The sequence below is a fragment of the Leopardus geoffroyi genome, chromosome A1 (genome assembly GCF_018350155.1).
Source record: "Leopardus geoffroyi isolate Oge1 chromosome A1, O.geoffroyi_Oge1_pat1.0, whole genome shotgun sequence".
Taxonomy (NCBI): domain Eukaryota; kingdom Metazoa; phylum Chordata; class Mammalia; order Carnivora; family Felidae; genus Leopardus; species Leopardus geoffroyi.
Window position 1 is genome coordinate 36,728,697 of NC_059326.1, and position 21,199 is coordinate 36,749,895.

A 21,199-nucleotide genomic window follows, 5' to 3' on the forward strand; every position below is an offset into this window, starting at 1 on the left:
TCCTCCACCAGAGTGGACATTTGTTATACATGATGAACCCGTATTGACACATCATTATCATCCAAAGTCCATAGTTTAGGCTTCACTCTTGGTGTTGTATGGTCTATAGGTTTTGACAAATGTATGATGACATATAACGACCATTGTAGTATCATAGACAGTAGTGTCACTGCCCTAAAAATCCTGTGCACTCCGTGTATTTGTCCCTCCTTCCCTCCAAACTCCTGGCAACCACTGGTCTTTTTACTGTCTCCATATTTTGCCTTTTTCAGAATGTTATATAATTGGAATTATACAGCATGTAGGCATTTCAGATTGGCCTTTTTCACTTATTAACATATATTTAAGGTTCTTCCATGTCTCTTCATAGCTTGATAGCTCATTTTTTTAAAACTATTTTTTTAATGTTTATTTTTGAGAGAGAGAGAGCGAGAGAGAGAGAGCACGCGCGCAAGTGGGGGAGGGGCAGGGAGAGGGAAACACAGAATCCGAAGCAGGCTCCAGGCTCTGAGCTGTCAGCACAGAGTCCAATGCGAGGCTCAAACTCACAAACCATGAGATTGTGACCGGAACCTAAATCAGATGCTTAACCGACGGAGCCACCCAGGTGCCCCAGTAGTTCATTTCTTTTTAGTGCTGAATAATATTACATTGTCTGGATATACCAGTTTATCATTTGCCCACTGAAGGAGAAGCGTTGTTCAGCCTAGTGATGCTAGCTCCTAAAACACCACCTGGCGCATGGTAGGTGTTCAGTACATATTCCTTATCCTCATCATGCAATTATTCTCTCCGTGAATAGCATCACCCTCTGGTAGGTTGTCCAATCTCAGAAGATAAATGTGTACCGAATTTCCAGGGATTTGAGATTCTCCCACCTGTTCTTTTACTTCCACCTCTTGACTGTCTCTTGAATTCATCCTTTCCTCTTCATCCCCAATGTCAATGATAAACTCACTCTTCATCAACTTCTCCCAAAATAGCACATTATCCTCTTGAATTTTCTTTCTGAATTTTATGCATAATCTGTGCTCCTAAAGCACATACCTTATTATGGTGATCTCTTGCTTAAAGTATCCAGCAGATTAAAGTTTAAGCTCATTTGCATATGTTCCCAGTTTCTCAAGATCTGATCCTTACAATGGGCGGAGACTTTTGTTCGGCTTCTCTTTTCCTAAACTTCCACCATCTACTCCATATATTCTCCATTACTTGGAGAACTCAAAGCAACTTGTGGCTGTTTTTGAAATAATCAATTTAATCCATTATCAATTCCATATTTAGGAAATGAATTCCACAGGAATCATGGAGGAAAATGGGGTGCTTTTGAAACCAGGGGTTGATGGTGTTGGCTTTTGTACTTCTGCGGATAGCAGCTGAATGGTTATTTCATTAGGTCATATGCTAGAACATAAAATCTCTATAAACTCATGGAAGCTTTGTGGTTGTACAGAACTGTGCACAGAAGGATTCTAGAGTCTGCAGTGGAATAGCAGCAAACATGTAGAAACTGGGCTAAACAGTCCTTTATGGGTCTCTGCTTTAAAGTGTACATATTGTTCACCTTCCATTTTTACAATACCCATTATCCTTATGTCAGATTTTTATTTTTGTTTGAGTGAAGCAGAAAAAAAAGATTTTTGAAAAAAGCATTTAAAATGGCAGGAGGGGAATTCCTTCTGTAAAAAGAAGAAAGAGTGAGTTTTTCAGATTCTGTGAGCACCCACTTTGCTTTGAATATTGTGCATATTCTCTCTCTCTGTCTCTCTCTCACACACATACACACACACATATGCACATGCACACACATCTATCATTAAATCTAAGAAGGTGTGGGATAATGTTACGAACCAGGTTTATGAGGTAATGCACAGTGAACGGAAGAATGTCAGTCTACCGTCTCAACAGACAGGGAATTTTTTTTTTTTTTTTAAATAATAGTTGCAAAGACTAGTAACTAAAGGATCTGATGTAATGAGATACAGCTGGGCTTGGGGAAATTTCATTAACCATTTGATTTCAAGTGATTTCATTCTGTCCTTAACTCGCAGCATTGGGCTTTGATATTGAAATAGGAATAGAACATTGAATCGGATAGTTTTCCTTCTAGTACTTGCCATTTCAAAGAACTTTGCATTATTATTGCATCCCCAGGAAGCAGGTAGGATTAATATCCTTATAAGGTGCTTTGGTTTTCTATTGTTAGAGTATGAGAAATCCTAAAATGATAAATGACTTGGACGTTAGCATAGAGCAAATCTGGGCCAGAACAGTGTTTAACAGATTTATTAGTTTCCAGGATTATAGTCACTCAACTGATCTATTTTCCTCTTCAGTTTCCCGGGGTATTACACTTTGGGTTCTGTATGGTTGAAGTTAAAGTCTGCTGAGGCTATTTTACCCAGAGTTAGAAATTTCAAGTTCTAATCCCCATTGTAACTCTTTATAATAACACTAACATTTCTGGAATTCACTTCGTAATCTGTAAAATGAAATAATTAAAATTAATTTGACTAAAGTTAGGGGACTGTTTCAGATGGCTTCTCGACCTTAGGTTAAAAAAAATTTTTTTTAATGTTTATTTTTTAGAGCAGAATGTGAGTGGGGGACAGCAGAGAGAGAGAGAGAGGGAGACACAGAATCCTAAGCAGGCTCCAGGCTCTGAACTGTCAGCACAGCGTCCAACATAGGGCTCGAACTCACACACAGTGAGACCATGACCCGAACTGAAGTCAGATGCTTCACTGACTGAGCCACCCAGCGCCCCTAACCTTAGGGTTTTTTAATCAATGTTGCTTATTCAGGTAGAAAAGAACATGCTCCAGATATGGCACCTCCCAGAGACGTGAAATTGACAAAGTGTTGATGTTCATATTCTTCTCAACAGCACCTTTTTACTTAAATAGGCAAAGCAATGAATCCCTTTTACAGACAGGACACAAAGCCACTGAATGAATCCCCTATTCCTATATTCCTACTCCTCTGGTACCATAGCTCCTTAGTTCCCTTCTTAATTCCTTCCTTCATGAAAATGCTGGGACACTATTCATCTTTTAGTTTATTAATAGTATTTCTCAAGCATTTAACTTTGTTATTTTTATGCTTTACATACAAGACTATGTACCTAATTTTAGATTGGAACTATAAATTCCAAATGAAAACATCTTTATAGAGTTAATGACAACAACAAAACAACCATACTCACAATATTAACTAATTCATCAAACACTTAGTGCTGTAGGTGGAACTTATATCAGCTTATTTAATCCTCCTAACAGCTTTATGAGGTGGAATCCACAATAATCTCCTCTCCTTGGGCAAAGCAACAAAAGTACACTGATTTTAGTAACTTGCCTATAGTCACAAAACTAGTTATGGTCAGAGCTAGGATATGAAAAACTTTTTAAAAAATATTTATTTATTTATTTATTTAAGAGAGAGAGAGAGAGAGAGAGAGAGAGAGACAATGAGCAGAGGAGGGGGCGGGGGAGGGAGAATGAATCTTAAACAGGCTCCATGCTCTCAGTACGGGGCCCAGCACAGGGCTCCATCCTATGACTCTGGGATCATGACGTGAGCAGAAATCAAGAGTTGGATGCTCAACCAACTAAGCTACCCAGGCGCTCCTGGAAAACTGGTTTTAAAACCCAAGTTCTTGGTCACTATACTAAATTGTCAAGCTATACATCCTAAATACCACAAACATTCTAAGCCATGTTCATATGGACATATAACTTACACAAAGGAATAGAAATACAGGATATAGGGATATGCTTTAGAAGCATATTTTATAAATGTGCAGAAGGAAATTATATTTAGGGCAAATGCATATCAAGGGTGGGATTTCCTATGGTTTGGGCTTCACAGTGAGAGTTGATAAGAGTTTTATGTTCTTTCCTGATTGATTAAAGAAGGTTGAAATTCCAAGAATTGTACCCCATTTTCTTCCAAGAATTGCCCCATTTTCTTCAAGAGCCAACTGCTTTACATACATCAAATTCCAACTGAATAGAAAAGCAACATCTACTTTTGATAGCTGTCCTCTGTGAAAAGCAAAGTAGAATCAATTCAACTATAGCTTCTTTTTTTTTTTTTTTTGGAGGAGGGAGGAGGAGGAGGGGGAGAGAGAGAGAGGGAGAGAGAGAGAGAGAGAGAGAGAGAGAATCTTAAGCAGGCTCCACACTCAGCAGCATGGAGCCCAGTGTGGGGCTAGATCTCATGACTGAGATCATGACCTGAGCTGAAATCAAGAGTTGGACACTTAATTGACTGAGCCACGCAGGTACCCCAACTATCGTTCTTAGGAATCATTTCCTTGGGAAAGCCTTCCAGGATTCTTCTAGTCTGAGGTAGATGTCCCTCCTATGGCCTCATATGCTGACTTCTGCTGGACTCAGAACACTGTTCAGTAATTGTCTGTGAGCTTGTCTGTTTCCTTCACTGGTCTGACAGACCTTTGAGAGCAGGAATTGTGTCTTCATGTTTGCAGCCATCTGCTTTGCAGATGCTTTGTCCATAACAGGCATTTAATAAATGTTTATTAAAATGAAATAAAGGTGTGTTGAAATTCGTTTGGAAACTCCTGGAGTTCCAAGAACTCCTGTTATTTCTGTATTCTAGCCATGTCTAATTTTCAATGTTTCTATGGAGTATCTACTTTATGCAGGATAGTGTCTGTTATCTATCTACCTAGCATATTTGTATATTGTAGATATTTAATATGTGTTGTCAATTGAATTATATTGGAATAGGTTTTTCAAATGTATTGGAGAATTGGAAATAGTTCAGTTATTTTAGGCTAGGCTATGTTGTAGTAACAAACATGCCTTTAAATGTTAGTGACTTATCACATAAAAATTTATTTCTCAGTCATGCATAATGCACCACAGATCTGGTAATTCTACAGAGCAGCTCCTTTTCAAATGGTGACTCCAAGGTCCAGGCCTATAATATCCCATAGCTCTGCCATCTAAAACAGGAGGCTTCCAAGTCCCCATAGTAGGAAAAGAGAGCCATTCACTGGTTCCCAAATACTTTGGTTTAGAACTGACACACCTTACTTCTGCTCACAGCCCTTTGGCCAAATCTAGTGATTTGCAAGAGGACAGGGAAATGTGGAAGAGAACAGCAGGAAATGACTCTGCCATAGAGGGAGAAAGAGCAAAGTAGGATCCAATGATCAATATTTACATTTAGTTTTCCGTCTGATGTGTTCATTAAAAAAACGGTAATTCGTGACCTAAAGATCTTGAATACCTGCCGCCATCTCCCCGCCCTCTTTTTTTTTTCAGGAAGGCAAATAGGGTGCAGTTGGGTCCCACAGTGTGGGCTATGGAACTTAGGAGGTGTAGGGGGAGTAAGTGCAGGTCCCCATGGAAGGGCAAGGTACTGGAGCAGGCTGATCATCAGCGGCCGTTCAGACATAGGCAGAATCAGGCTGGAGGCAAACTGACCTGGCCGGGAGTACACGTCCTAGCCTATTCTCGCGGGATCTCAGGAGTTCCCACCAGAAATTAGCGGAGAGAGCTGGGATGAGAAAAACCTGGGCCCCCAGGGGACCGGCGGGCTCTCCTCCGAGACTCAATCCAAAGGAATCTGGCTCATTCCATTTCTCACACAAAACCCAATCCTCGTGGCCTCGCTCCCTCACCCAGAGTCACAGTGCAGCGGTGCCTCGCCTCAGAGCCCCGGAAAGGTGCATGCGAAAGGGTTTTGGCCCAAAAGCCGAGGAATGCAGGGATGACTGAGGCCTGAATTGTGGAGTGAACTGCGCATGCCTGGGCCGTAAAGCCTTGCGAATCCGGAAAGGCCCTGGCAGCTCTGTGGGCGCCGGTTGCCGGGTCTTGGACAGCAGCAGCCCCGAAGTGCCGCTCCATCGCACATCCCTGGTGCCAGTTATTCCACCAGGCAGCTGCGAGGTGTCTAAAATTCATCCCAGGAAACCATTGCTGCCTGTTCCTTGAAGCTTTCCCCTGAATAGCATGCCTCAGAGCATTCCTCTCTCTTTCTGACCTAGCACATCTATCAGCACACTGTGATGGGGAAGATGGCTTTTTCACCCATCCCCTTCACGAGGGGATTGAACAATGCAGTTGTCAGTGAGAGGCGGCCCTCTGCAGTATAAAAACGGGTATGGCTTATTCATTTTATAACTGGAAATTCGGAAAGTCATGGGTATGTAACGTACAGCATGGTGACTGAAGTTAATAATACTGTATTGCATATTTGAAAGTACCTAGGGGAGTGGGTCTTGAAAGTTTTCATCACAAGGAAAAAAAATTGTAACTATGTATGGCGATGGATGTTAACTGGACTTGCTGTGCTCATTTAGCAATATATACAAATAGGGAATCATTGCATTATACCCCTGAAACTAATGTTATGTCAGTTGTACCTCATTAAAAAGGGTATTGTATGTTATAATTGACAAATATCTAATTCATTAATTGTCAGTTAATCGTTAATTAATACTCCTTTAATCGATAGCATCCAAATTAATAGTTTTTTTTGAATGAGTTACCAAATGGAAGAGACAAATACCAGTTAGAAAGATTTTCAGCTCAAAAGCTGTTCTTTAATGATAAATATCAGGAAATCAGTAGCTGTTACTCTTATTAATTCTGAGCCCCTGATGAGGTCTCCGTCCAAGCAGCGATGTGCGACCTCTCTTCTGTTTTCGAAGTCTGGGGAGATTTGGGCAAAAAGAGGCTGGTGATGGACAAGTGTGGTGATGGACCATAGCTTGGTCACTGCTTCTCATCTCAAGAAAAGTGACCTGCCTTCCTCTTATATACTCGAGAATATTGCTAGTGAAAGCATCTGATCACAGATTTAACTTTCTCATTTGGAGTGCTGAGAGGTGAACTTCTGCAGTTCTTGGGTAGAGATATTAAAACAGAAAGCACACAACAAAGCTCTTATGGTAGAGTGTAAGATACAAGAACACCTAAGCTCTAGTTATTTTTATTTGTTGTATCTTATATCAGTTATCTCATAGACCTGGAATAGCCTAGGCCTTCATACATCATGCTTTTGTAGAGACAGGTTCCTCAATCTGTATGTTCACAGCTAAAGGAAACATTGTAGCATAGCAAATGGCCAAGAAAGTAACCTTATCCTGTGTCTTTTGTATTGTCAGAGTTTCCCCAGAGGTCATGGGGAAGTAAGGGCATTCATCAAGACATTTAATTACCAACCACACAGGGCTGAGCTCCATTTCTCAGGTTCTCAGTGGGGTCGTGCCACTGAAATGGGAGCAGCGATGGCAGTTAGGAAAGGGTGTGCCTGTTTCTCCCCTCGGTGCTGCGGTAAGGGAAGGGGTTGGCAGATGAGACAGTATGGATTCTTGAGTTACCTTGTGGAGGAGCTGCAGGCAGTTGAATCTCCAGGTCTCTGTCAGACTCTGGTGTTGATGAGAAATAAACTTCCGCTGTGTTAAGACTCTGAGGTTTCAGGGCTAATTGATCACAGCATAGTACAGGCTAGCCTGCTGATTCAGACATGATCTATGCATATCGGACATGCAGATGCACAAAGTTTAAGAGATGTAAGAGTCCTGACAGTCTCCTTTGCCAGAGGCAACCACTGTTCCTGGTTTCTTACCTATCTTTCAGAGATAAGTTATGTGCTAATAACAAAAAAAGTAATAACTGTGGTAATGGCAGCAAACATTTAGTAAGAGCTTGCTGTGACAATTGACCCTAAAAGTTATTCTTCAACCCCAATGGAAAGTAATCTAGGTGAGCAGTATGTGTGTGTGGTGAAGGGAGTCTTTGTTCCAGTGAGTCATTAAAGGACCCCAACTAAAAGAGGCTTTGCAGTCTTTCATATGTGTCATTGAGACTGACCTGGCCATTAATATCTGCCTGGCAAAAGGGCAAAGAGCATAAAGGATAGCATGTGAGAGGCTTTTATAGGCCAGGTCTGCCAATCATTGACTAGAGTTCAGTCATGTCCCCACACCTTAGTGCAAAAGAGGCTGGCAGATATGGTTTATTGTGCCCACAGATGAAGAGGAACTGTGTTTGGCCATCAGCGAGCCGTCTTTGCCTTACTAGTGTGTTCATCCAACAGTTCTATGAACTAGGGGCTACTATTATGCCCACTTTACAGATTCATAAACTATTATGCCTATGGCTAGTAAGTGGCAGAGCCTAGAAATGTCTGACACTAGAGCTGGGCTTAGCCACTGTACTTATCCTTTCTTTATATAGAGTAGTATATTATGCACACAGTTTTCTATTTGTAACTGTTTTTTCCCCTTAAGGATATTTAGTTGAGATTATTTAATGCTAGTATATATAAGGCTGTTTATTTATTTATTTTTTGATAGCTGTATACTGTATACATAAATGAGTCATGATTTAAGTACAGTTATGATGAAGATTGTTTTCATTTTTCCCCATTTCAAGCAGTGTTGCAGTGAATATGCTCAAAAGTTTATGTTTGCACACATGTGCATGTATATGGAGAAGAATACTTCCTAGAAGTAAAATTGCTCATCTAGAATGGTATATGTATATTTACTTTTACAGATGTTTTCAAATTTCCCTATGGTTGGAATATCTTTTATATAAAAAGAATACAGTTTACATTTCCACCAACAAAGTATGAAAATATATATTTCTCCATAGTTATACTGCACGAATTTTTCTGCTTTTTGCTATTTGCTAAATTATAAGTAAAAATGGTATTTGATACTAGCTTTTCTTCTATCTCATAACTTTTATTGCTTTGTAATATTTAAGAATACAATGGAAGAAAATGAACAGATTCTTTAGATTGAGGATCCACAGAATACTCTTCTAGGAAAAAAATAGATACTAAGTGTTATCATTTAGCCAACTCTCATTTATTTTGCAGTAATTGTAACAACATCTCATTTTTCAAGAAAACAATCTTAAGAGAAATGTCAGTAATTTTTCTATGAAAATGGTAAAACCAAACCATAATTTAAAATTGTCTGTCGCTTTGGGGATGGCAGCATCCCCTAGTGCCATAAGAACTTTTCAGAAGGCAGATTGCTCTAAGCACATTTCCATTATGCACAGAATGCCCTTCTTTGCTGTGTTGCCTGAGCTGAACACAGGTAGAATTCTGTTTCTAATGTGCAGTGAGTTATACTGAAGCCACCGCAGTATTCCCTGCTGCATAGGTCCTGGAGTGTGGTGAGATTGAGGAGTGCCTCTTCCTGTTCCAGTACTTTTTTTTATTTTTTTAAATTTTTTAATGAATAGCAGTATTTATTGAGCTTTACCGTGTGAAAGAAGCTTGTGCTTGGTTCTTAGCCATGCAACACAGTGTGATAAATACCACAAAAAAATGCAAAGACGTATAAGCAGCATATAAATTAGCAACATTTCTTTGTTATGAGTGTATTTTTCTGATTATTTGTCATTTGTTTGCTTTTGAAGGAATCCCAGCATTAAAAAGCCTTTTGTAGTAGTACAAAAAAAATTCAACATTAATTTTTGGCAAAGAGATCGTTGGAATTTCACTTTAGAATGGAAATAATGACATCTGAAAACCTTAAGTTTTTTTTTTTTTTTCAACGTTTATTTATTTTTGGGACAGAGAGAGATAGAGCATGAACGGGGGAGGGGCAGAGAGAGAGGGAGACACAGAATCGGAAACAGGCTCCAGGCTCTGAGCCATCAGCCCAGAGCCCGACGCGGGGCTCGAACTCACGGACCGCGAGATCGTGACCTGGCTGAAGTCGGACGCTTAACCGACTGCGCCACCCAGGCGCCCCTGAAAACCTTAAGTTTTTAATGATGTTTTGATTTCTTAATCAGATATCAAAAAAAGGATCATTTAATTAGATCATCTTTAGATTTTATATATGCATGTATTTAATTTTTTATTGAAGTATCATTGACATGCAACGTCCTATTAGTTTCAGATGTACATCATGGCAATTTGATATTTTTATAGATATGAAATGATCCCCACAATAAGTGTAGTTACTGTATGTCACTATACAAAGTTATGACAATATTATTGACTATATTCCCTATGCTGTATATTACATCTCCATGAATTATATTTTATACCTGAAAGTTTGTGCCTCTTAATCCTCTTCTCCTATTTTTCTCATTCCCATGAGTGCTTCTAGCTCTGGTAACCAGCAGTTTGTTTCCTGTATCTATGAGCCTCTTTCTGTTTTGTTTGTTCATTTGTTTTTTAGAGTCTACATGTGAGTGAAATCATGATATTTGTCTTTGTCTGTCTGATTTATTTCACCTAGCATAATACCCTCTAGGCCCATCCACATTGCTAAATGGGAAGATTTCATTGTTTTTTTTTTTTTTTACAGCTGAATAATATTCCATTGTATGTATGTGTGTGTGTTTATAAATATACATATATGTATATATATTGTTTATCCATTTATCCATGTATGTATGGATGGACACTTAGGTTGCTTCCATATCTTGACTGTGTATATAATACTGTGATGAACATAGGGGTGTATATATCCCTTTGTTTTTTGTTTTATACATGTTTATTTGTTTTGAGAGGGAGAGTGTGTGTATGTGCATGTGCACGAGCAGGGCACGAGCAGAGAGAGGGAGAGAGAGAATCCAAAGCAGGGTCTGCACCATCAGCACAGAGCCCTAGTTGGGCCTCGACCTCCTGTGAGATCATGACCTGAGTGGAAACCAAGAGTGAAATGCTTAACTGACTGAGCTAGCCAGGTGCCCCTTGAGTAGTTCTTAATAAAGAAGCCTATTGTTATTGTTGTAGAGATCATGTATTAATACAGAATTAATATCTATCCACCCAAGAATAGGTTATATCTTTTAATTTATTAAGTGTCTCTAGTTTCTTCAGTTGCATTTTATTTTATTAAAATTTTTTTTAATGTTTATTATTTTGTTTTTGAGAGGGGGGGGGAGGGGCAGAGAGAGAGGGAGAGGGAGACAGAGATCAGAGGCAGGCTCCAGGCTCTGAGCTGTTAGAACAGAGCCTGACATGGGGCTCAAACTCAGGAACTGCGAGATCGTGACCTGAGCCGAAGTCGGATGCTTAACCGACTGAGCTGCCCAGATGCCCCTACATTTTATTTTATTTTTCTAATGTTTATTTATTTTTGAGAGGGAGAGACAGAGCACGAACAGGGGAGGGGGAGAGAGAGCAGAGACACAGAATCTGAAGCAGGCTTCAGGTACTGAACTGTCAGCACAAAGCCCACCGGAGGGCTCGAACCCACAAACTATGAGATCATGACCTGAGCCAAAGTCGGATGCTGAACCAATTGAGCTACCCAGGCACCCCTCTTTAGTTGCATTTTAATGTTTTCTTCATCTAAACTTCTTTTGAAACATGTTAGATATCTTTTCTCTTTGTTTTGTTATTTTTCCATTATATTTTTGATTGATTATTATTTTTACACAGAAAGCTACTTACTTTTGTATATAAGTTTTGTCCCAGCCATGTAAGAATGATTATTATTAAGAGGCTGTGAGTGTAATGTAAGATTACATGGGTCAGTGCCAGATGAATCCCAGCTCTATCACTTACTGGCTGTTATTGTGAGGATTGCAGATAATCTATGAAAAATGCTTAGAATAGTGCTTCATCAGTTTAACCACTTTTCTTAATCAGATATTGGTATAGAAGTTAGCTTGCTTCTTGCTTGCTTTGGATGCTTTCTTGTTTCTATACTTGGGAAAAGTTTTAAGATGAATAGGACACATTTTCTTCCATGGTGGGGAACTCTACTTTCATTGGTCAATTCGTTTGGTACTCCAAATCTCCTTTGATAGAATAATGATTATACTAATTTCATAAATGTTATATTCTACTCAGAGTGGTTAAAAAGGTATCTGAACCAAAATTTAAATCCAGATTTCCCTACTCTAAAGCCAAAGTCAAGATTTAAACATGGCAATATAGTAAAAGATTTATTTGAAAATATATGCCTTTTTAATTACACTTCCATGTTCATTTACTCATGGAATGTTTTTCTATAACATACTTTAATATAAAATGTGCTTTAATTACACAAGTTCGGTTTATGGGAAGGTCTTAACTATGGCTCCAAAGGGAGAAAAAAATGAGTAAAAATAGGACTACTGATTTTGACACTTCAAAAAAAATCTTTTCCTCTTTTGTATGTTTCCCATCCTCTATCCCTATTACTATTCATTATAGCCCATATAATAATACCTGACCTGGGTTACTACAACAGCCTATAAAATGGTCCCTTCATCTCTAATCTTATCTTCCTTAAAGCATTCTCTGCACTGTCGCTGCAGCCATGTATTACCAGTATTAACCACATTTCCCCCTTTAGCCATGTTAGAGCTCATTAGGGCAGCTTCAAGGCTCTCCTCACCTACGTCTCTTACCTCTCCAGCCAAGAATCTCACTAGAATGCTCAAGCAATACCAAATGCTCCAAGTTCTCTTGAGCACACAAAAGTGCTTTTTCATCTTTGTGAATGTGACCCCTCATTGCCCTCCTACCTTCTTCTTCCCCAGTAATGAGCACTGTGCTTCATATACCCGAAGTTCTCAGTAGATGTGTTTCCTGAAAGAATAAACAAATGTTTCTGCTCTTCTTTTTCACAGATCTTTCAGGAAAGAAGTTTTTATTGTGGAAAAGCTTGAGAAGTTTAGTTGCACACCAGGAGTCCTGGCTTTTACCAGGATTCTGTCTTTTGACCCACTGTTGGACTCTGGACATGTATCTGTGGGTTTGGGCATATAAGTGTCCAAGCAGATTTTGGGACTGAGACAACTCACTGTTGGGGTAAAATTAGGAGAACACTGAATAGGCAGGAAGGCTTTACATAATATTTTATTCAAGTCTTACAACCTTCTACAGGGTGGGAATTAATATTTGTATAATACCAATGGAGAACAGTGACACAAATAAATGATATCCAAGGGGAAGGAGAAAAATGCTTCTTATGCAGGGGCCTGAGGAAGGAGGAGGAGAAAAGCCAAAAGTCAGAGTGTCTTCATTCCTGAACCTCTCCCCCACACCCCCTCCACAATCAAATCTTTGGGAAGGAGGCACAGGGTAGGGAAAGCCAGAGAGATTTGGAGTGTCTGGAACAAGGAAGCTTCCTTGTTTCTCATGGCATAGCCTGGAGAAACTGCAACTTTCTTAATGAAGTCAAACCTTCAGTATATTCAGCATACATAGCTGCCGGCTGTGGTTGCTTTGAAATGTCTGAAGAAGAGGTCTAGGCAAATCAGCCTGTGCGAGCAGGTTCCTGTGGCTTGTGTGTGTCATCTGGGGAGTGGACCTTTCTCATAGTGCTTGTGGGGTATGCATAAATGCTAAGAGGGCTGCAAGAGCCATAGAGTCAGGACAAGGAGGCTGCCACATGTGGGGACCGACCGTGTGGCTGGAGTCTGGAGGAGGGCCTATCCCTTTCAACACTGGGTGCAAGTTGGAAATGGACGGGACCAATCTCACATTAGCAGGATGATGAGCCAGTTGGGACAAGCTAGACCAGAGCACATTATTGCCAAAACGTCTCTGCCTCAAGTCTGCAAGAACTTAGAAAGTCCCTGGCTAAGAGGTCATCAGAAGGAAGGAGGAAAAAAGATGTAATTTACTGAGATTAAATCCTGAAGCGACTGAGATAATAGCTGAAAAGTAGATAATAGCTGAAAACTGAGAGAGACTCAGTTCTGATCATTGACGAGTTGAAGATGGTTATTACTGTTCAGTGGGCTCAAAAGCAAGATGAGATTTGTTGTTGAAAGTAGTTCCTTTTTTTTTTTTTTTTTTTTTTTTTGCACATTTGAATGGTGGCATGTGTCATCAACCACACTATATTTTTTAATCATTCAGTCATTCAACAACTATTTATTGGTCACCTACTACATATAGTTATGCTTTTTTATTTTATTTTATTTTTTTTTTTAATTTTTTTTTTCAACGTTTATTTATTTTTGGGACAGAGAGAGACAGAGCATGAACGGGGGAGGGACAGAGAGAGAGGGAGACACAGAATCGGAAACAGGCTCCAGGCTCTGAGCCATCAGCCCAGAGCCTGACGCGGGGCTCGAACTCACGGACCGCGAGATCGTGACCTGGCTGAAGTCGGACGCTTAACCGACTGCGCCACCCAGGCGCCCCAGTCATGCTTTTTTAAAAAAAATATTTTATTTTTCAGAGAGAGTGCAAGCGGGGGAGGGCTAGAGAGAGGGTGACAGAGGATCTGAAGTGGGCTCCGTGGTGACAGGCTAACAGCAGTGAGCCCGATGTGGGGCTTGAACTTACAAACAGCGAGATCATGACCTGAGCCACCAGGTGCCCCAACTATCTTCTGTAATTCTGCTCATAACTCTTGCTGATGTTTCAAAGCCCTTTTTGAAACAACTCTTTCTGTGGCTGTATGCTTTCTTGGAGACTCACGTAGGCCTCCTAAAGGCCAGCTCCTGAAACCCAGCCCTACTTTTCCTTACATCAGAGGTTTCTTATTCTTCATGATTCCCCATTTAGGGTTGTTTTCCTGGGGATTTCCATTATTATTTTTCAAGTAATGGTCTTACACATACCGCAGAAGATGTGGTATGCCTATGTATGTAAATATCTGTGATATAAATTTGAAATTTTTATTAAGTCATAAACACTGATTCTCCTTGCATTAGCTTTGCGGCAATCCTGCCTTTTTTCCTGGGTGTTAAGTTTGATGCAGTGGATGAAGGTTTTTGATAGTATAACTGAAAGCTGGCAAAGAAAAGCTTCTGCTTCAGCAAAAGAAGGTTGAAGAGGTATGCTGGCAGTAGGTTATTTCTTCCGCTACAGGATGGCTTGGTTGTTTTTTGGATATCCTATTTGAAGGTCACACCACCATGGGGAATTCGAAGCATCCTTTATGCCTAAGCAGTGAGAGAGCCAGAGAGAGAGGGGACTGATTGAAATCCCTCTCTGGAGGCCAACTAGAAGAGAACAAAGGGGTAGGATTGGGGTGTGGGGGTGTAGGGTTAAAAGGAGGGAATGGCAGTATGGAGCAGGAGCGAGTTCCTGGAGGGCTCTGACGGAGAGTCTTTTCTGGTCGGAGAGGGCTTGCATGCTATCCTCCAAGAGACCAGTTGGACTATGACTCCTTTGCAGGAAACCTCCCAGATCTCTGCCCCCGCTGTAGACTAAATTGTTTGAACTGACAGTAAATAACTAACTGGACGCTTTTTAAGATTCCAACTATGGGCACCTGGGTCGCTCGGTTAAGTATCTGACTTTGGCTCAGGTCACAATCTTGTGGTTCATGAGTTCGAGCCTGGCGTTGGGCTCTGTGCTGACAGCTTAGAGCCTGGAGCTTACTTTGGATTCTGTGTCTCCCTCTCTCTGCCCCTCCCCTGCTCTCTCTCTCTGTCTCTGTCTATCTGTCTCTCAAAAATAAATAAAGATTAAAAAAATTTAAAAAATAAAAAGATTCTGCATATGTGCTTCATGGACTAAATAGGTTGTAAGATGGTCTTTTCTTCCCTCTCCCTGGCTGATGCCCTGACTCCTTCAGGGTAGAAGGCAGTATGGGGAAAAGTCCTCTGTGGGGCCCCATAACATGGTAGTAGAAATGACATTTTGTTTGCTGAGTGTGCTACTCTTCCCTTCCACAGTAAGGGAGTTTGTATCCAGGTAATGCTGTGGGGAGCAGAAGAGTAACAACCACAGCATGGTTTTAAATTCAGTTCAAGAAATTGGCTTCCTCCTCACCCATCTTCCCCTGTCTTATGTTAAGCGTTTGTAGTTGCTTCAGGCTTCAGAATTGTCATTTCGTCAAATTATACTTTCATATATTATTATACAATACATAACAATATATTGCCATGCCAAAACTATTTTATTGTTATAGACATTATGGATACAGAAAGAAAAAAAACAATAGAATAAAATAAAATCATCTGAAACATTTCAATTCCAACTTCTTGTTTTTTACATGAGATGATGGAATACTGAGGCAAATTCTTTTCTTGTCAGTATAAAGTATAATTTTCCTAGGATAGTTTTTCTATTTCTTGATTGTGGGATCTATAGTAAGTGTTGTAACCTAGTCCTGCAAAAATACTGTGACAAAAAAAAATCTGAACACACAGATATTTGGGGGGAAGCAGGATACTTTCTACTAAAGACCTGCTATTGGCCTCTGCTTTAATATTCTTTAAGGTTTCATTGGAGGTGGAAGGTGGGTGTTTGAGAATCATAATTCAGTCTTTTTCTGATTGCATAGACAGAAATTTATGCATAGCCCCTACCATCTCCCCACAGCCACAAGTCTCCTGTTGCTTCCCCCCCCCCTTTTTTCCCCTTTCATTTCTCCTTTTATTAATATTTCTTGATAGTGAATTATTTTATTTTATTTTAATATTATTTTAAAATATTTATTTTTGAGAGAGAGAGACAGAGCACGGGTGGGGGAGGGGCAGAGAGAGAGGGAGACACAGAATCCAAAGCAGGTTCCAGGCTCTGAGCTGTCAGCGCAGAGCCCAGTGTGGGGCTCAGACTCATCAACCACAAAATCATGACCTGAACTGAAGTTGGCCGCTTAACCTACTGAGCCACCCAAGCGCCCCGATAGTGAATTATTTTAAAATAGTCACTGTGGTAACTGTCATCCAAACCAAAAGACAGAACCATGCCTGCCATCGCAGAAACCCTTTGGGGAGGCCCTTCACAGTTACAAACACTCCCTTCTGTCATATTAACTGTTATCTTGACTTTTATAGTAATTATGTCCTTGTATATATACATTTTTTTACCAACAGTGCATCTTTATACATTGTATCTTAGTCTTTTGCATTAAAAAATGATGTCTTTAGATTCTCTTTTAATCTACAGTTTTTCTCCCCACCCCTGTCTCATCCCTTTCTTTTCCTTAAAATTTTCTTGTTAAAGGGCCTAGATAATCTGAACTGTCAAGTTTCCTATTGTCTAGATTTTGTTAACTATATATACTTGGCTAAGTTAACACGTTCTATTCTCCTCTCTATTTTCTGAAAATGTGCCACAGGATTCAGAGGGTTGGTCATACTCATGTTTAACATTTTAGCAGGTCAGTAGAACATACATATGTCTGATTGTCTCTTTTTGTTATCAGGCATTGAATGGGGGGTGGTTGCAAATGAAGATAATCCATCATTTAAAAAATTGTAATCTGAAATATTTTATAAATAGACACTTGCTCTCATCTGTTATTTGTTTATCCAGTGGTCTAGTCACGTAGGAAAGGCAGAATAAATGCTTCTTTCTTTCTCTTTATTCACATCCTTTGAAGATGATCATTTAATTTTTAATTTAAATATAAATGAATGGATTTATGCATATTTGTTGATTTCAATCCATGGGAATTATTTCCCTTATTGAAGCCAAATTGTCCCATCTTTGACCAGTGGAAACCTCATAAAGTTGTCTGCTGAGTCCTTTTAACAGGTCTGGTAGTCTTTGCTTCTTTTTGACAAGGTATTTCAGGATTGTTTTGTACATAGCCTGCCCCGGACATGAAATCAACTATTTGTCCAAGAAGCGTTGGCTCCTCTTCATAGGAAAAGACAACTCAAAACCATAGTCTTACTGTTAATAATGCTTTCTAACTTCGGATTTCTTCTTCCATTACTGTCGAGTAGTGTTCAAAAGCTGGTGGCTTGCTTTCTGAGATTTCCTGCATCTGTTTCCTTTTTCACTTCATCTCTGTCTTCCTTGTTCTGTGAAATTTTGATTCACTTCCCACCCGTTTCTTTTCAGCATGTGGGTCTCTTTGAGAAGAGAAGCCTGTCTGGTCAGTTTTATAGGGTCTAGTCTACTCTGTTTCCTTCAGTCCTTGATGCCATTTCCTTGTACTCTCCCACCGTTATATTGGGCAAAATCCCTCCAGTTTCAGGTGCATTTCTTGTCCTCAGGATCATCAGATACTGTATTGTTTCTCTTTGTTTTCTTCTGCACAAACACTGATACCTTGCGGATCTTGTGGTTGTTAGTGATTTGTTCTCACTGTCTTGAAATTTAGGGTTTGTGGGGGATGTCTTGTCACTTAGCTTGATAGAAATGCTGTCCCTAAATTGTTTTTCTGCTCTGTGTTTATGTGAAGATTTAAGAAGTTTCAAGAACTATGCGGCCACCATATTCCTGGAATGTTTCTTTTCTTTTTATTCTTTTTTTTTAAATTTAAATTTTAGTTAACATACAGTGCAATATTGGTTTCAGGGGTAGAATTCAGTGATTTATTTATGAGCACCCAGTGCTCATCACAAAAAGTGCTCTCCTTAGTACCCATCACCCATGTAGCCCCTCTCCCACCTACCTCCCTCAACCCATAGGTTGTTCTCTATCGTTAAGAGTTTCTTGTGGTTTGTTTCCCTCTCTTCTCTTCCCCCTCCTTTGCATATGTTCATCTGTTTTGTTTATTAAATTCCACATATGAGTGAAATCATATGGTGTTTGCCTTTCTCTGATCAACTGATTTTGCTTAGTATTATACAGTCTAGTTCCATCCACATCATTGCAAATGGCAAGATTCTATTCTTTTTGATGGCCAAGAAACCAGAATATTCTTTTTCTGATGGAGTGAGAATAGTATGAGAAATAGTGCCATTATTTTTCTTCTTTACATCCAGACATTTAGATCTTTTACTTGAGTTCAGTAGTTTTATGACTAGTATAACTAGTGTTCAGTTGGTGTATAATCATAGAATGAATGAAAAGATGATTACTGGAAAATAAGGTTTTAAAATCATGGGATCACCATAAGCCATATTATTGCTATATGTCGTCCTTTTCTTTCATTTTCCCTTTCTATATTCTTTCTCTTTCTCTAGATAATTCCCTCCTGCTTCCAGGATGGTATATACATCTTTCAATGCTTTATAGCTTTTTTGGAGTAGCTTATAAAGAACCAGTGATGTTCTTCTTGTGCTTTGTCCTAATTCAACCCAAACATGTCTTCAGATAGATAGGTTAGATGCCTCATGGAATCAAATAGTGACTTTATTTGATTAGTCTCATCAAAGATAATTAGGCAAAATTAGTTTGGGTTATAAATATAAATAGCAGTTTGTTTTTGTTTCTCCCCCAGTTTAACTTAAGTTTAGCTATTAAATATTCGGGCCCAGGTTGGAGAATTATGGCAAGAGGAAATATCTGAGAAGGCTGTTTCTCTTGGTCCCTGTAAATAACCTGACAAAGAGACTTGTTGCTTAACCAATGCCTAATGTGTTCATTTGGAATGCTCTGATGCTCAATTTTATTAGGCATTTACAAAACAAAGGCTGTTTTCCCCCTGCATTGTAATTAGCGTAATTAGAGTTTATGTGTGAAGTATCATATATCTACTGTGGAGGTATTTCAGGGTAACAAGGATACTGAATTATCTCACTTAGATTGTTGGTTTAAGTAATTTATTTATGTAGCATATTTAATAATATTTCACATTACAAAATTAAAGTTCCTCTGGTAAAAATAGCATTGAGCTGTGGAATGAATAAATCACGGGAATAAAAGGCACAACATAAGGAATAACAGTCAATGATATTGTAATAGTGATGTAGGGGGGACAGCATCATGTATAAACTTGTTGAATCATTGTGTTGTACACCTGAAACTAAGTAACAATGTCAATGATACTCAGCCCTTCGCCCAAAGCCCCCAAACCCCAAAATAGCATTGAGTGATTTGGAACAAAAATCTTGCTTGTGCTCTTCCTGCTATTCAGGGCTAACTGAGTCTAATATTTATATATGAAATGAGAAACAGACTATAGCAAGATTATAGAATGATTTTTTTTTCCCTGAGAGGCTAGCAAGAATAAGCAAAGTGTCATGCCATGCTAAGGTAGAGAACAAATTGTAAATATAGAGAGTGGAAACAGATTTCTGATTTACATTGCTGCTATCTTTTGGGGATCAGCTTCCATTGTTACCGTAATGAGTTATGTTGAAAAGGGCAGATAAGGTTGCTGAGTGGCTGATTGGAGAGCCCCCAAGAGAATACCCAAGAAACTGAGTTGCAGCACATGTTGGAGCAGCCTCTCAAGTGAAAATAAATCCACAGCATGTGGTTTTCTGCCAGAGAGTACTTGCCATTCACTGCATAGTTCATCTGGATGGGTACAAGTGTATTTCTCTTTCAAATCACAAAATGCAAAATGGGAAATGTTGTACATTGTGTAGACCAGCACTGGGTCTGCAGTTTTCTAGATCTCATGTAAAAGTGGAATCTAGGCAGTAGCCAGGCATTATATTGGCCTTTTAAAAAATCACATTTTTTTTAAATGCAGTTGAAGTTCATCCGAAGTGGCTCCTGTTATTTCAGACCAATTTTTAATTGATATGCACAGTCTATTTTCTCTTTACTCCCAAACGCCACTATTGATCAAAAGTTAAATTGGACCAAGTTGCTATGCATAACATATTGTCAGCTCTAACACACTTTTCACCCCCGCCCCCCCCCCCCCCCAGTCTTGGTGCCCTTAATTATACTTAACCACATCAGTGTTCAATTAAATTCACATCAGAGTTAGAGTTCATATGTAAATTTGTTGCTGTTGTGAATTTCAGAGAGAGAACTATGCAAGGACATGCGTACAATTCAGGGGAATAGGTAGAAAATATTGCAGAGGCAGTTGATGATGTGTGTTGTATGGAGAAGTGGGAGGTTTCCTGTATCCTTTCATTCTGTCTCAAACGGGTGAGATGTTGTGCAACATGTAAAGAAGGCTCAGTGATTATAACTTTTCACCTCTTTCTAGAAATTTTAAATCTCAGTTATTTTTATCATTTACCTTTACCATGGCAAATATCTTACCCCTGATTGCCACTCTTGCAAATTACTTTGTTCTCCAATTTTGTTCAGTAGCAGAAAGAGCTGCATAGTATTCATTTTTTTTTCCAGATGATTTTCATGAGATGTAGACTGAATTATTTATAACTTCTTCTTGGAAGATTATGACCTAGTGCTCTACTCAATTTTTTTTTTGATATAGCTCAGGCAATAATGATTTCTAACTAGTGCACTTTCTATGGATTACTAGCCACTTGAAAGAGTTCAATGTTTCATTAGATTTATTCAATCCTCTTAGAATTGCCAGTAAAAAGACGAGGGCCAGAGGCAGAGGTTGATGTCATTAAAAAGTTTCAAAAATACCTTTGCAAAAGTCTTCATATCTGACTGTTAGAACTACAAGTTTCTGCTGAAATTATGGTCAGATTTCCTTTGGTAAAAAATGAATAGGTCATGTTTACAG